The sequence below is a fragment of the Oncorhynchus keta genome, chromosome 28 (genome assembly GCF_023373465.1).
Source record: "Oncorhynchus keta strain PuntledgeMale-10-30-2019 chromosome 28, Oket_V2, whole genome shotgun sequence".
NCBI classification, from domain to species: domain Eukaryota; kingdom Metazoa; phylum Chordata; class Actinopteri; order Salmoniformes; family Salmonidae; genus Oncorhynchus; species Oncorhynchus keta.
This window is the reverse complement of record NC_068448.1, coordinates 33,867,176-33,880,697: the sequence shown is the minus strand read 5'-3', so window position 1 is coordinate 33,880,697 and position 13,522 is coordinate 33,867,176. Positions and strand designations below refer to the sequence as shown.

Sequence of the window (13,522 nt, the reverse complement as noted above, 5' to 3'; positions counted from 1 at the left end):
CATACATAAACTCCTCGCTTGGGGAGCAAAATAAAAAAGTTAAAATGGCATAGAGCTGCATGATATGGGCAAAACAGCGAGGCCTAATAATTGTGAACTGTTGGAATCATGGAAATAGAATGATTATTCTAATTCTATAGTTGGAATATAGTGGGCAGCACATTGAACACACTGTAGTTTGGTATGTCAACAATTTTTTTTAAAAGCCAGGGAGGAATTAATGGGACAATGTAGGAACCAAAGTGTTGCTGGTCAGTGTTTCCCAGAGGACCCTAATTAGATGTTACATTACATGTTCTCTTACTTTATCACAGATTATCCATTATTATGAACAGATACTCAAGTGATCGCTCTATCAATGAAAATAAATGTCTTAAAAAATGGAAGACAGTTGGGAGGAGGCAAGATCAGCTGGGACCATTCTAGCCAATGAGAAAGCAGATATGAGTGTGAACAACAAGCACAATACTGATAGTGTTTTTTTTCTCCAAAGTTGCCAGGATGTCACATGTTCTACATTTATCAGTACACCCATAACAACCTAAGCACTAGGAGACCTCTGTTCGATCAAATAAGCCACACATAGCAAATAAGACATTACATTTTTTGTTCAAATTCGACACTCATTGACCATACATAAACTTCTCGCTTGGTGAGTAAAAAAAAAAATAAGTAAACATGGCACCTGCTGGAGAAAAAAAGAAAAGATATTGGGCCCAGGTATTCCTCTTGCTTCGCTTCTTCCTTTCTGACTTCACATAGCTAGCCAATGCTAGCTAACATATTCATGCTTTTCCTATTCCTCCCGGATTTAATAGATAGTGTTGCAGAAACATGCTGATGTAGGCGTATACCAGCACTGGTACCAGGCCCTTCTCACCCGATTGCTCAGTTTGGCCGGGCGGCCAGCTCTATGAAGTCTTGGTGGTTCCAAACTTCTTCCATTTAAGAATGATGGAGGCCACAGTATTCTTCGGGACCTTGAACGCTGCAGAAATGTTTTGGTACCCTTCCCCAGATCTGTGCCTTGACACAATCCTGTCTCAGAGCTCTAAGGATAATTCCTATGACCTCATGGCTTGGTTTTCGCTCTGACATGCACTGTCATCTGTGGGACCTTATTGAGACAGGTGTGCGCCTTTCCAAATCATGTCCAATCAATTGAATTTACCACAGGTGGACTCCAATCAAGTTGTAGAAACATCTCAAGGAAGATCAATGGAAACAGAATACACCTGAGCTCAATTTCGATTCTCATAGCAAAGACTCTGAATACTTATGTAAATAAGGTATTTTCTATTTCTGTTTAATACATTTGCAAACATTTCTAAAAACCTGTTTTTGCTTTGTCATTATGGGATATCGTGTGTAGATTGATGAGGCAAATATAATAAAGCTGTGACGTAACATAATGTGGAAAAGGTGGAGGGGTCGGAATACTTTCCGAATGCACTGTAAATGTCACAACAAGTTGTTCCACCGAAAAGGAGCAATAGGCGAGGGAAAGGGTGCTTGTGCATTGATAAGCACACCGTTAACAATAAAGTCAGAAAATAAAGACGCCACTTCTAAAAGCCTATCTCATACCATAGCCTGCTGAATTCTCAAGATAACTTTTCTTTCATTTTGATTTCAGCACAAATGAAAATGTGGAACTAACTTGCCCATGGGTTAATGTTTCAGCATTGTCTCAATGAAGAGTTTGGCGTACGATTAGCCATGTGCGACATGGACGCGGAGTTACAAGCCTGCTAGAGTTAGCGGATGAGCAATATCCACTGTCGTAGTACGGATGAAGCCTGACCTGGAATGTGAAGCTAACTGAGACTAGCTAACTGAAGCTGGCTAGCTTTATAAAAGCCTGAGTAGATCTAGCTTGCTTTGTAGTATACCACGCTGGTATAGCCATCAGCGATGCATGTAGACATGAGGAACTTAGCATAGAGTGTTGGATATGATCTCCGGTTTGGTGGGGATAGTGTAACAAATCTGCTGTTCATAAGACTGATAATTTAAGCAATGGTTACAGGCGCTGCCTTTGAACCTGTGTTTGAGCCCCATTTTCCCAACGCCTAGCAAAACAAAAAGGACCTTGCCATTTCAATTCATAGACCTGCAAAGGGGGAAATTCCATGGTAACGGAATTACACAGACTGATTTTTCACTTTAAAATGTGAACCGTACAAAAACCACTGATTTTAAAAGTTTAACAAACCATACAACACTATGAACAATGACACAGTAAAAAATATATACATTAATTTACTGGAAAAACAGTGCAGATGTATCTGCACAGTACTTCCTGTAAATGTGTTTTTGTAAAATGTTCAGTGGAAATTGTTAAATTTGTAATGGTTTGTTAAACTTTTAAAAAAATCAATGTTTTTTGTTTAGCATACATTTTAAACTGAAAAATATAAGTCTCAGCACAATTCCTTTACTGTGGATTTGCCCAAAGACAAAACATAATTTCCAATTTCACTTAATAAAAGTAGGTTGAATCTGCATCCCTAATTTCTTGGTGATGCATTTGCTGACATTGACAGTGATTATAATGACCTCTGAGAATAAAATAGAAATCAGAAAACATTATGAAGGTTCCTTTTTAGAAAGTTTAATGGGAATCTGCATAACATATTTTAATGAGGCATTTAAGGGTCTATGAGTGATCTATTGAGAATGTCTACAATGGCAATCAGCAGAGAGAGAGTGGCAGCTGTTCTGCAATTAAAACGCCAAATTACCCTCAATCAACACTATTTAAGACCGAATGTAAATCTCAGCACAAATAATGATGAGAAAAATCTGTTCAGACAGCTCTCATCTTGATAGGAATTTGGGACGCATCCAAATCAGGAACCAGGCATCTTTCAACCTCTCACTTAAAGTTCTGTTAAGATTAAGCATGACATTCTTTCAGACGACCTATGTTCAATGATATATCATGTGGGTCTCCACAGTACTGTCGCTGGAAGCTGCAGTGTGTTGTGATAGGAGTCATTACCAACTCCTCTATGGCAAACTGGATTTTCTCAGATTTAAATACATGCATCAACACCAAATGCATGTACGTTTTATTTTTAAACATACAAAACCCCAACAAGGCTCATTTTACGACCCATAGACCAAATGCACTTCTAAAGAAATAGCCTAATGCAATATGATTTCAGTAGTAGGGTCTGTATTCAAAGGCAGACATACACGCCATGGACTGAATATGCTATTGGTCATTGTTCAAACAAAAACTTGCCAATATAGGCTATTGTCGGCTACAGATGTTAGCTTGTCATGGACTTGAGTAGGCTACCAGTGAATAGCCTACACTTCACAATTGCATCATCATTCTTGTATTTCACGTAACTTCCTTGTGGTTAGTTTAAGATGCTTTCAAAATGACTAAATCATAATGTGGACCTAGGCCTATGTCACATTCAACCATGGAGTTCGTTCGTGGCTAAATTGTAACAAAAAAAACAACCAGCCCCACTCCTGCTGTCTTCCGAGATATATCCACTGGCGGAAATACCATTAGGCAGAAGAGTCAATTGCCTCAGGCATCAATCACATCAGCAAGGGTCCTCATAAACTGAGCATAAAAAAATTAAAAATAACATACAAATTATTTTCCGCTTGAGGCCTCCCATGCTCCGCTCGACGCATAATTTTTTTTTTTTAAATAAATAAAATCATCAAAATCTGTCTGTTTAAGCTAGAGATATTGTTTTGCATGGGCTGTGTCTCAATCCAGCGCATCCGCCGATGCCGACCTTCCGCGTCTACAGTCAAAGCTGTCTGAGCTACATCGATATGTCAGACCAGGAGACATCTCGAAAATCGATCTACTCACGAAAACGTCTGTACGGTTTGGCCTAAAACTTAATATGACTCCTCTATGGAAAGACTGTTCTCCATTTTGCTCTACGACCCCCACAAGTGTCATGGGACTCGTCTGAAGGTAACCCGGAAGAAGGCATTTCCATGTCAATGGTATACAAGTAATTCCACAGTGAAAATAATAATAATAAAATCCTGCATTTTCTTACATCTCAGATACAGGGCAGACACTTCAGATTTTCTTACATCTCAGATACAGGGCAGACACTTCAGAACATCCTTAATTTCACTTAAATCAATTTTTCCATGAATTAATGTTATTCAAATTGTTTCTATGTGCTAATAGCAGAAAGGCAAAATTCAATATTTCATCAAATATATATATATATATATATATATATACATATATATATATATATACACACACTGTATATGGAAGATTACATACACCTTAACCAAATACATTTAAACTCAGTTTTTCACAATTCCTGACATTTAATCCTAGTAAAAAGTCCCTGTCTTAGGTCAGTTAGGATCACCACTTTATTTTCAGAATGTGACATGTCAGAATAATAATAGAGAATAATTTATTTAAGCTTTTATTTCTTTCATCACATACCCAATGGGTCAGAAGTTTACATACACTCAATTAGTATTTGGTAGCATTGCTTTTAAATTGATTAAATTGGGTCAAACATTTAAGATAGCCTACCACAAGCTTACCACAATACGTTGGGTGAATTTTGGTCCATTCCTCCTGACAGAGCTGGTGTAACTGAGTCAGATTTAGTGGCCTCCTTGCTCACACACGCTTTTTCAGTTCTGCCCACAAATTCTCTATGGGATAGAGGTCAGGGCTTTGTGATAGCCACTCCAATACCTTGACTTTGTTGTCCTTAAGCCATTTTGCCACAACTTTGGAAGTATGCTTGGGGTCATTGTCCATTTGGAAGACCGATTTGCGACCAAGCTTTAACTTCCTGAGTGATGTCTTGAGATGTTGCTTCAATATATCCACATAATTTTCCTACCTCATGATGCCATCTATTTTATGAAGTGCACCAGTCCCTCCTGCAGCAAAGCACCCCCACAACACGCTGCCACCCCCGTGCTTCACGGTTGGGATGGTGTTCTTCCGCTTGCAAGCCTTCCCCCTTTTCCTCCAAACATAATGATAGTCATTATGGCCAAATAGTTCCATTTCTGTTTCATCAGACCAGAGGACATTTCTACAAAAAGTACAATCCATGTACCCATGTGCTTGCAAACCGTAGTCTAGCTTTTTTTTTATGGCAGTTTTGGAGCAGTGGCTTCTTCCTTGCTGAGAGGCCTTTCAGGTTATGTCGATATAGGACTCAATTTACTATGGATATAGATACTTTTCTACCAATTTCCTCCAGCATTTTCACAACGTCCTTTCTTGCTGTTCTGGGATTGATTTGCACTTTTTGCACCAAAGTACGTTCATCTCTAGGAGACAGAGCACGTCTTCTTCCTGAGCGGTATGATGGCAGCGTGGTCCAGAGGAAATAAGCAAACAGGAAACCACTCACCCAGAAGTGGCGCTCCTAGTGGCCGGAGACTAATGCAGGGAAACTTAAATCAGTTCTACCAAATTTCCCTCAACATGTTAAATGTGCAACCCAAGGGAAAAAAAACTAGATCACCTGTACTCCACACACAGAAACGCGTACAAAGCTCTCCCTCGCCGTCCATTTGGTAAATCCGACCACAACGCTATCCCCCTGATTCCTGCTTACAAGCTAAAATTAAAGCAGGAAGCACCAGTGACTCGGTCTATAAAAAAAGTGGTCAGATGAAGCAGGTGCTAAACTGCAGGACTGTTTTGCTATCACAGACTGGAACATGTTCCGGGATTCTTCCGATGGCATTGAAGAGTACACCACATCAGTTACTGACTTTATCAATAAGTGCATCGAGGACGTCCCCCCCACAGTGACTGTACGCACATACCCCAACCAGAAGCCATGGATTACAGGCAACATCCGCACTGAGATAAAGGGTAGAGCTGCCGCTTTCAAGGTGTGGGACTCTAACCGGGAAGCTTACAGGAAATCCTGAACCAACAAACAGGCAATGCGTCAATACAGGGCTATGATTTAATCATACTACACTGGCTCCAACGCTCGTCTCATGTGGCAGGGCTTGCAACTATTACAGACTACAAAGGGAAGCACAGCCACGAGCTGCCCAGTGACACGTGGCTGTGCCACCAGAGATTCTGGGTTTGAGCCCAGGCTCTGTCGCAGCCGGCCGCGACCGGGAGGTCCTGGCACAATTGGCACAGCTTCGTCCGGGTTAGCAGGGATATCCTTGTCTCATTGCGCAACAGCGACTCCTGTGGCGGGCCGGGCGCAGTGCATGCTGACCAGGTCGCCAGGTGTACGGTGTTTCCTCCGACACATTGGTGCGGCTGGCTTCTGGTTTGGATGTGCGTTGTGTCAAGAAGCAGTGCGGCTAGGTTGGGTTGTGTTTCGGAGGACGCATGGCTCTCGACCTTCTTCGCCTCTCCCGAGTCCGTATGGGAGTTGCAGCGATGAGACAAGACTAACGACTACCAATTGGATATCATGAAATTGGGGAGAAAAAAGGGGTAAAAAAATAATTTAAAGGTTGCAGACGACACCACAGTGGTAGTAGATCTGTTCACCGACAACGACGAGACAGCCTATAGGGAGGTCAGAGACCTGGCCGGGTGGTGCCAGAATAACATGATGATCGTGGACTACAGGAAAAGGAGCACCGAGCACGCCCCCATTCTCATCGGCGGGGCTGTAGTGGAGCAGGTTGAGAGCTTCAAGTTCCTTGGTGTCCACATCAACAACAAACTAAAATGGTCCAAACGCACCAAGACAGTCGTGAAGACGGCACGACAAAGCCTATTCCCCCTCAGGAAAAGAAGAAGATTTGGCATGGGTCCTGAGATCCTCAAAAGGTTCTACAACATCGAGAGCATCCTGACTGGTTGCATCACTGCCTGTTACGGCAATTGCTCGGCCTCTGACCGCAAGGCACTACAGAGGGTAGTGCGTAAGACCCAGTACATCACTGGGGCTAAGCTGCTTGCCATCCAGGACCTCTATACCAGGCGGTGTCAGAGGAAGGCCCTAAAAATTGTTAAAGACCCCAGCCACCCCAGTCATAGACTGTTCTCTCTAAGTCCGCATGGCAAGCGGTACCGGACTGCCAAGTCTAGGACAAAAAGGCTTCTCAACAGTTTTTACCCCAAGCCATAAGACTCCTGAACAGGTAATCAAAATGGCTACACGGACTATTTGCATTGTGTGCCCCTCTTTTTAAGCTGCTATTACTCTCTGTTTATAACATATGCATGGTCACTTTAACTATACATTCATGTACATACTACCTCAATTGTACCGACCAACCAGTGCTCCCGCACATTGGCTAACCAGGCTATCTGCATTGTGTCCCACCCACCTCCCGCCACATTGGCTAACCAGGCTATCTGCGTCCCTTGCAGAGCAAGGGGAACAACTACTCCAAGTCTCAGAGCGAGTTACTTTTGAAACGCTATTAGCGCGCACCCCGCTAACTAGCTAGCCATTTCACATCGGTTACACCAGCCTAATCTTGGGAGTCATCATAGGCTTGAAGTCATAAACAGCGCAATGCTTGAAGCATTACTAAGAGCTGCTGGCAAAACGAATGAAAGTGCTGTTTGAATGAATGCTTAAGAGCCTGCTGCTGCCTACCATCGCTCAGTCAGACTGCTCTATCAAATATCAAATCATAGACTTAATTAGACTTAATTATAACATAATAACACACAGAAATACGAGCCTAATATGGTCGAATCCGGAAACTATCATTTCGAAAACAAAACATTTATTATTATCGCATATACCCTAACTCTGCGTGCAATGAACGCTAGAGAAGTGACACAATTTCACCTGGTTAATATTGCCTTCTACCCTGGATTTCTTTGAGCTAAATATGCAGGTTTAAAAATATATACTTCTGTGTATTGATTTTAAGAAAGGCATTGGTGTTTATGGTTAGGTACACGTCGGAGCAACGACAGTCCTTTTTCCGCACCGCATCGATTATATGCAACGCAGGACACGCTAGAAACTAGTAATGTCATCAACCATGTGTAGTTAACTAGTGATTACGATTGATTAACTGTTTTTTATAAGATAAGTTTAATGCTAGCTAGCAACTTACCTTAGCTTCTTACTGCATTCGCGTAACAGGCAGGCTCCTCGTGGAGTGCAATGTAAAGCAGGTGGTTAGAGCGTTGAACTAGTTAACTGTAAGGTTGCAAGATTGAATCCCCGAGCTGACAAGGTAAAAATCTGTCATTCTGCCCCTGAACAAGGCAGTTAACCCACCGTTCCTAGGCAGTCATTGAAAATAAGAATGTGTTCTTAACTGACTTTCCTAGTTAAAAAGGTGTAAAAAAAGATTTTTTTTAAATTTATTTTTAAAATCGGCCAAATCGGTGTCCAAAAATACCGATTTCCGATTGTTATGGAAACTTTAAAATCGGCCCTAATTAAATCGGCCATTCCGATTAATCGGTCGACCTTTAGCACAGAATCATCTAGAATTTCATTGGTTGATTCGTCCACAGGACTGCTAGATAGTGAAGCATGATTCATCACTCCAAAGAACGCATTTCCACTGCTGCAGAGTCCATTGGCAATTAATGCTGCATACACCACTCCGTCCAACTCTTGGCATTGCGCATGATGATCTCAGGCTTGTGTGCGGCTGCTCGGCCATAGAAACCCATTTCATGAAGTTCCCAACGAACAGTTCTTGTGCTGACGTTACTTCTAGAGGCAGGTTGGAACTCGATACTAAGTGTTGCACCCGAGGACAGACAATTTTTACCCGCTACACACTTCAGCATTTGGCGGTCCAGTTCTGTGAGCTTGTGTGACCTACCACTTTGCTGCTGAGCTGTTGTTTATCCTAGACATTTCCACTTCACAATAAGTAGTCTCCTGTTGCCATACCTCCAAAATCACATCGCTGTCATGCCTTCCTTGGAGGTCTGGAGAATTTGATATTGCAAAAATAGTTCTCAAGAACCCTCCCCCCACATGTCCTTTGGAGATACGTGATATACGTGATATGTTCGGCAATGTTTTCAGACTGGAAAGGAGACATTTTGCAGAGAGTTGTTCCGTATGCTGGTTTCAACATAGCAGAAAATTGTTTTGTCAGAAGCGTGCTCTATGCACAAAATCAACATACAGTGCTTTCAGAAAGTATTCATACAACCTTTTGTGTTAGTCTGAATTCTATTTTTTTCTTCACCCATCTACACACAATGTCCCATAATGACAAAGTGGAAACGTTTTTTTAATAAATGTTTTTCAAATATATTGAAAATGAAATACAGAAATATCTCATTTACATAAGTATTCAATACATGCTATAATCACCTTTGGCAGCGATTACATCTGTGATTATTTCTGGGTAAGTCTAAGAGCTTTCCACACCTGGATTGCACAATATTTGCACATTATTATTTTTAAAATTCTTCAAGCTCTGTCAAGTTGGTTGTTGATCATTGCTAGACAGGCAAAGATTTTCAAGCCAATTTAAGTCAGACTGTATCTAGGTCACACAGGAACATTCAATGTCATCTTGGTAAGCAACTCCAGTGTTTATTTGGCCTTGTGTTTTAGGTTATTGTTCTGCTGAAAGGTGAATTTGTCTCCCAGTGTCTGTTGGAAAGCAGACTGAACCAGGTTTTCCTCTTGGAGTTGTCCTGTGCTTAGCCCTATTCCGTTTATTTTTATCCAAATAAAAAACTCCCTAGTCCTTGCCGATGACAAGCATACACATAACATGATGCAGCCACCACCATGCTTGAAAATATGAAGAGTGGTGTGTTGGATTTGCCCTAAACATAACGCTTTGTATTCAGGACAAAGTTAATTTCTTTACTACATTCTTTGCAGTTTTACTTTAGTGCCTTATTTCAAACAGGATGCATGTTTTGGAATATGTTTTATTCTGTACAGGCTTCCTTCTTTTCACTCTGTCATTTAGGTTAGTATTGTGTAGTAACTACAATGTTGTTGATTAATCCTCAGTTTTCTCCTATCACAGCCATTAAACTCTGTTTTAAAGTCACCACTGGCCTCATGGTGAAATCCTTCAGCGTTTACCTCTCTCCCGGCAACTCAGTTAGGAAGGACGCCTGTATCGTTGTAGTGACTGGGTGTACTGACATAACATCCAAAGTGTAATTCATAACTTCACCATGTTCAAAGAGATATTCAATATCTGCTTCTTTTTTTACCTAACTAACTATAGGTGCCCTTCTTTGCGAGGCATCGGGAAACCGCACTGGTCTTTGTGGTTGAATCTGTGTTTGAAATTTACTGAGGGACCTTACTGATAATTTTATGTGTAGGGTACAGAGATGAGGTAGTCATTCAAAAATCATGTTAAACACTATTATTGCACACAGAGTGAGTCCATGAAACATATTATGTGACTTCTTAAGGAAATTTTTACTCCTGAACTTATTTATGCTTGCCATAAAAAAGGGGATTAATACTTTTCATTTTCCTTTTTTATAAATGTTTCTTTCTGAAAACTTTCTCAAAACACAATTAAACTTTGACAGTATAGGATATTCTGTGTAGGCCAGTGACCAGGATATTTTAGTCAAAAACATGGTTGCATCTGCCAAAAGGCTGAAACAGCAAGACAATAACCCCAATAACACATCAACATTTTTAAAAATCACATTTTTGCCATGGCCATCTCAGTCTCCGGACTTGTCTGATTAATCACGCTGTCATACACAACTAATTGGTATATACAGCCTGACACATTGGAGTGCAACATTTTGTACATTTTCCTTACAAGCAAGAATGTTTAATACAATTACATTGAAATTTACTCTGCTGGTTGTCTGTGCAGTTTTTCTTTCAGCCGCTCAACATTTGAGAGAAAATATCCACAGTAAAGTACTGTTTACCAGACTTTTTAGTGCCTGTAGGTTTGCCACTGCCAGCTGAATGAGAGCAACATTTGGTCTATGGTTTGGTTATGCTCAGTTATTGTTTATGATTTACATATTGTGCAAGTGTTTACACCACAAAGCAGGCGTCAGTAGATTGAAAATACAAACCGGAAATACAAGCCGACAGAGCCGTATGCCTACCGGCTCTCTAAAAAGTTGGGTAAACAATACTTTTGTGGATATTTTGTCTTCAATTTTGAGCTTCTGAAGGACGAACCACACAGACCTTTTTTGTGGAGTAAGTTTAAATGTATTTTCATTAAATATTCTGGCTTGTAAGATTTCCACCCCAATGTGTCTGCCTGTATATACCAATTAATTACAGCCAGATTATTCCTACAATCTACGGGCTTGAAACCCATTGAAATACCGTGGTTTGAATCAAAGAGGGCAGTCCATAAGCGCAGATGAAGGATGTCAAGGATCTGGAAAGATTCTGTATCTAGGAATGTTCTAAAATCCATCCCCATGTGTTTTCCAACTCATAAAACATGGTGAGGTATTGAAAGGTATTGAAAAAAAGATATTCATATTGAAATGTATTGAAAACAGGGGTGTCAAATCATTTTACCCCTACATTTTTGAGAGATTTTTTTTTTTTTTTATAATATAATTTCCCATTTTTTTTGCAAACAAAATAGCTCAGCATTTGAATTATAATTATTTATTTTATGCAGTCAATTTCTGATGATTTTTTATTTTGGACCCTACCATATGTCACCACTTCAGGAAGTTCAGGCATGTCTAAAAAGTAGCCTATAGTGCATGCATTGATGCATACATGTCAGAATGTTTGCGCAACAGTTTCGATCAATTTCCAAATTCAATGTCAAAGTCATTCTGCTCCTTGCAAGGCAATTAAACAACACAATCAATCAGATAAGCACGACCCAGGATCACCCTGGAAAAAAACTTGTGGAAGTTTAATTCAAAGCTATCCTCAAAAAACATGGGCTGTCTATATGCATGGCAGGGAGAGAAAACCTGTCAAGGCCTGTACGCAACGCAACCCCAAAGCTCAATTAAATGTATTTGCCTATGTGAGATATTTTCTCACCGGCCTTGCTTACAGACATTCCCCAATTTTTCAGTTTACTTACCCGGGTGGATGGTTATGAACCGGTTAAAATTTTACAGAGGTTCAGCGGTTCCAGCGCTGCACTTGAACATTTCCTCCGAGGACTGAGCTTCTTCACCTTCTAGGGCTGTCACTGAAGTTGCATGCCCCATGCAATACTCGTGTCACATTGACCGGTTCTGTGGTCAATTGTGTGCCATGAATTGGAGACTTCCTCATCCCGCTATTCGCGTTTGCTTCTCCAACAACAGGATCCCGCCGCGTCTCCTGACTCCGTTCTCTTGCTAAACCACCGGAACTACTTCCAATGCCAGCCGGAGCACGTTGAAGACAAATCCATGCACCACAGTCTGGCAACATATTTAAAATTTACATAACTAGTTCCCGTGTTACATATTTAATTAACTTTTCGTGGGTAATTAGTTATCGCCAACAACGACTTGCTAATAATAATAATAAACTGTTATTTTTTCTTCTTCTCGGAATCTAATTTACATATATAGCCACTGGACATGTTAAATTAGACAGATTCTAAAAATGATGCATGGATCAAACTAGTCATCATTACAATATTGATTTGCTTTCAGGCATGTCTTAAGTTTGTGTTTAAAATTGTCATAGTTAGAACAGCCTATTATTTATGTAGGCAGAGTGTTTCAGTAGTTGGTGGTACAATGAATGAAGGAAGGAAGAAATTAAACAAGAAATTAAGCAAGAAGGGAAGGGAGGAAGGGAGGAAGGAAGGAAGGAAGGAAGGAAGGAAGGAAGGGGAAATGAAGGAAGGAAGGAAGATAGGAAGGAAGGGGGAAAATGAAGGAAGGAAGATAGGAAGGGGAAAAAGGAAGGAAATAAGAAATCTTTGTCCCATAGGGAAATTTGCATACACATCACTGCCGATAGCCTACATCACAGGTCATACAGTATATCACAAGATACGATCAAACAGGGAGACATATATATATATACAGTAGAGGGTGAGTTATGGTTTATAGTCCTTCAGTGATTAGGAAACTGATGCTGGTTGGTGAGAATGAATTGTGTGTCAGATTTATCCAACAAGAGTCCCCTCTGGTGGCTGCTCTTGTTATCCTGCTATCCCTCTCCCTTTGGTAAAGGAACTGGCTCAGTGGTGGAGAGGCAAGGCGATAGCCTAGTGGTTAGAGCGTTGGACTAGTAACAGGAAGGTTGCGAGTTCAAACCCCTGAGCTGACAAGGTACAAATCTGTCGTTCTGCCCCTGAACAGGCAGTTAACCCACTGTTCCCGGGCTGTCATTGAAAATAAGAATGTGTTCTTAACTTACTTGCCTGGTTAAAAAAAATAAAAAATTGTATGGTGCTATGTGTATTTCTTTGGGCAAGGTCATGTTAAGACATATTTATAGATAGTTTATAAATCTGTGAAGCATTTTAATATCATTTTAATACATTGCCATACATTGAGTTTATATATGGCTACACTGGCAATCATAACAGAATCCTACCCTGTGTATGATCAGGATGATGGGGGGACTCCAATGCCGACCTCCTGTGGCGGGACTGAGAGCAGGTATTCAGCCTGATGAAGACCTTCAGGTCA

General features: G+C 40.7%; 1 protein-coding gene across 1 annotated transcript in view; it reads right to left on the bottom strand.

Moving 5' to 3' along the window:
• LOC118361079 (forkhead box protein J3-like) overlaps window positions 1-12,252 on the bottom strand; it is a 94,816-nt gene extending 82,564 nt beyond the window's left edge. The window contains exon 1 of the mRNA XM_035740827.2: window positions 11,968-12,252. The gene's annotated coding sequence lies outside the window, so the exon portion shown is untranslated. The remainder of the gene's footprint in view (window positions 1-11,967) is intronic.
• Between the last annotated feature and the right edge of the window lie 1,270 nt (window positions 12,253-13,522).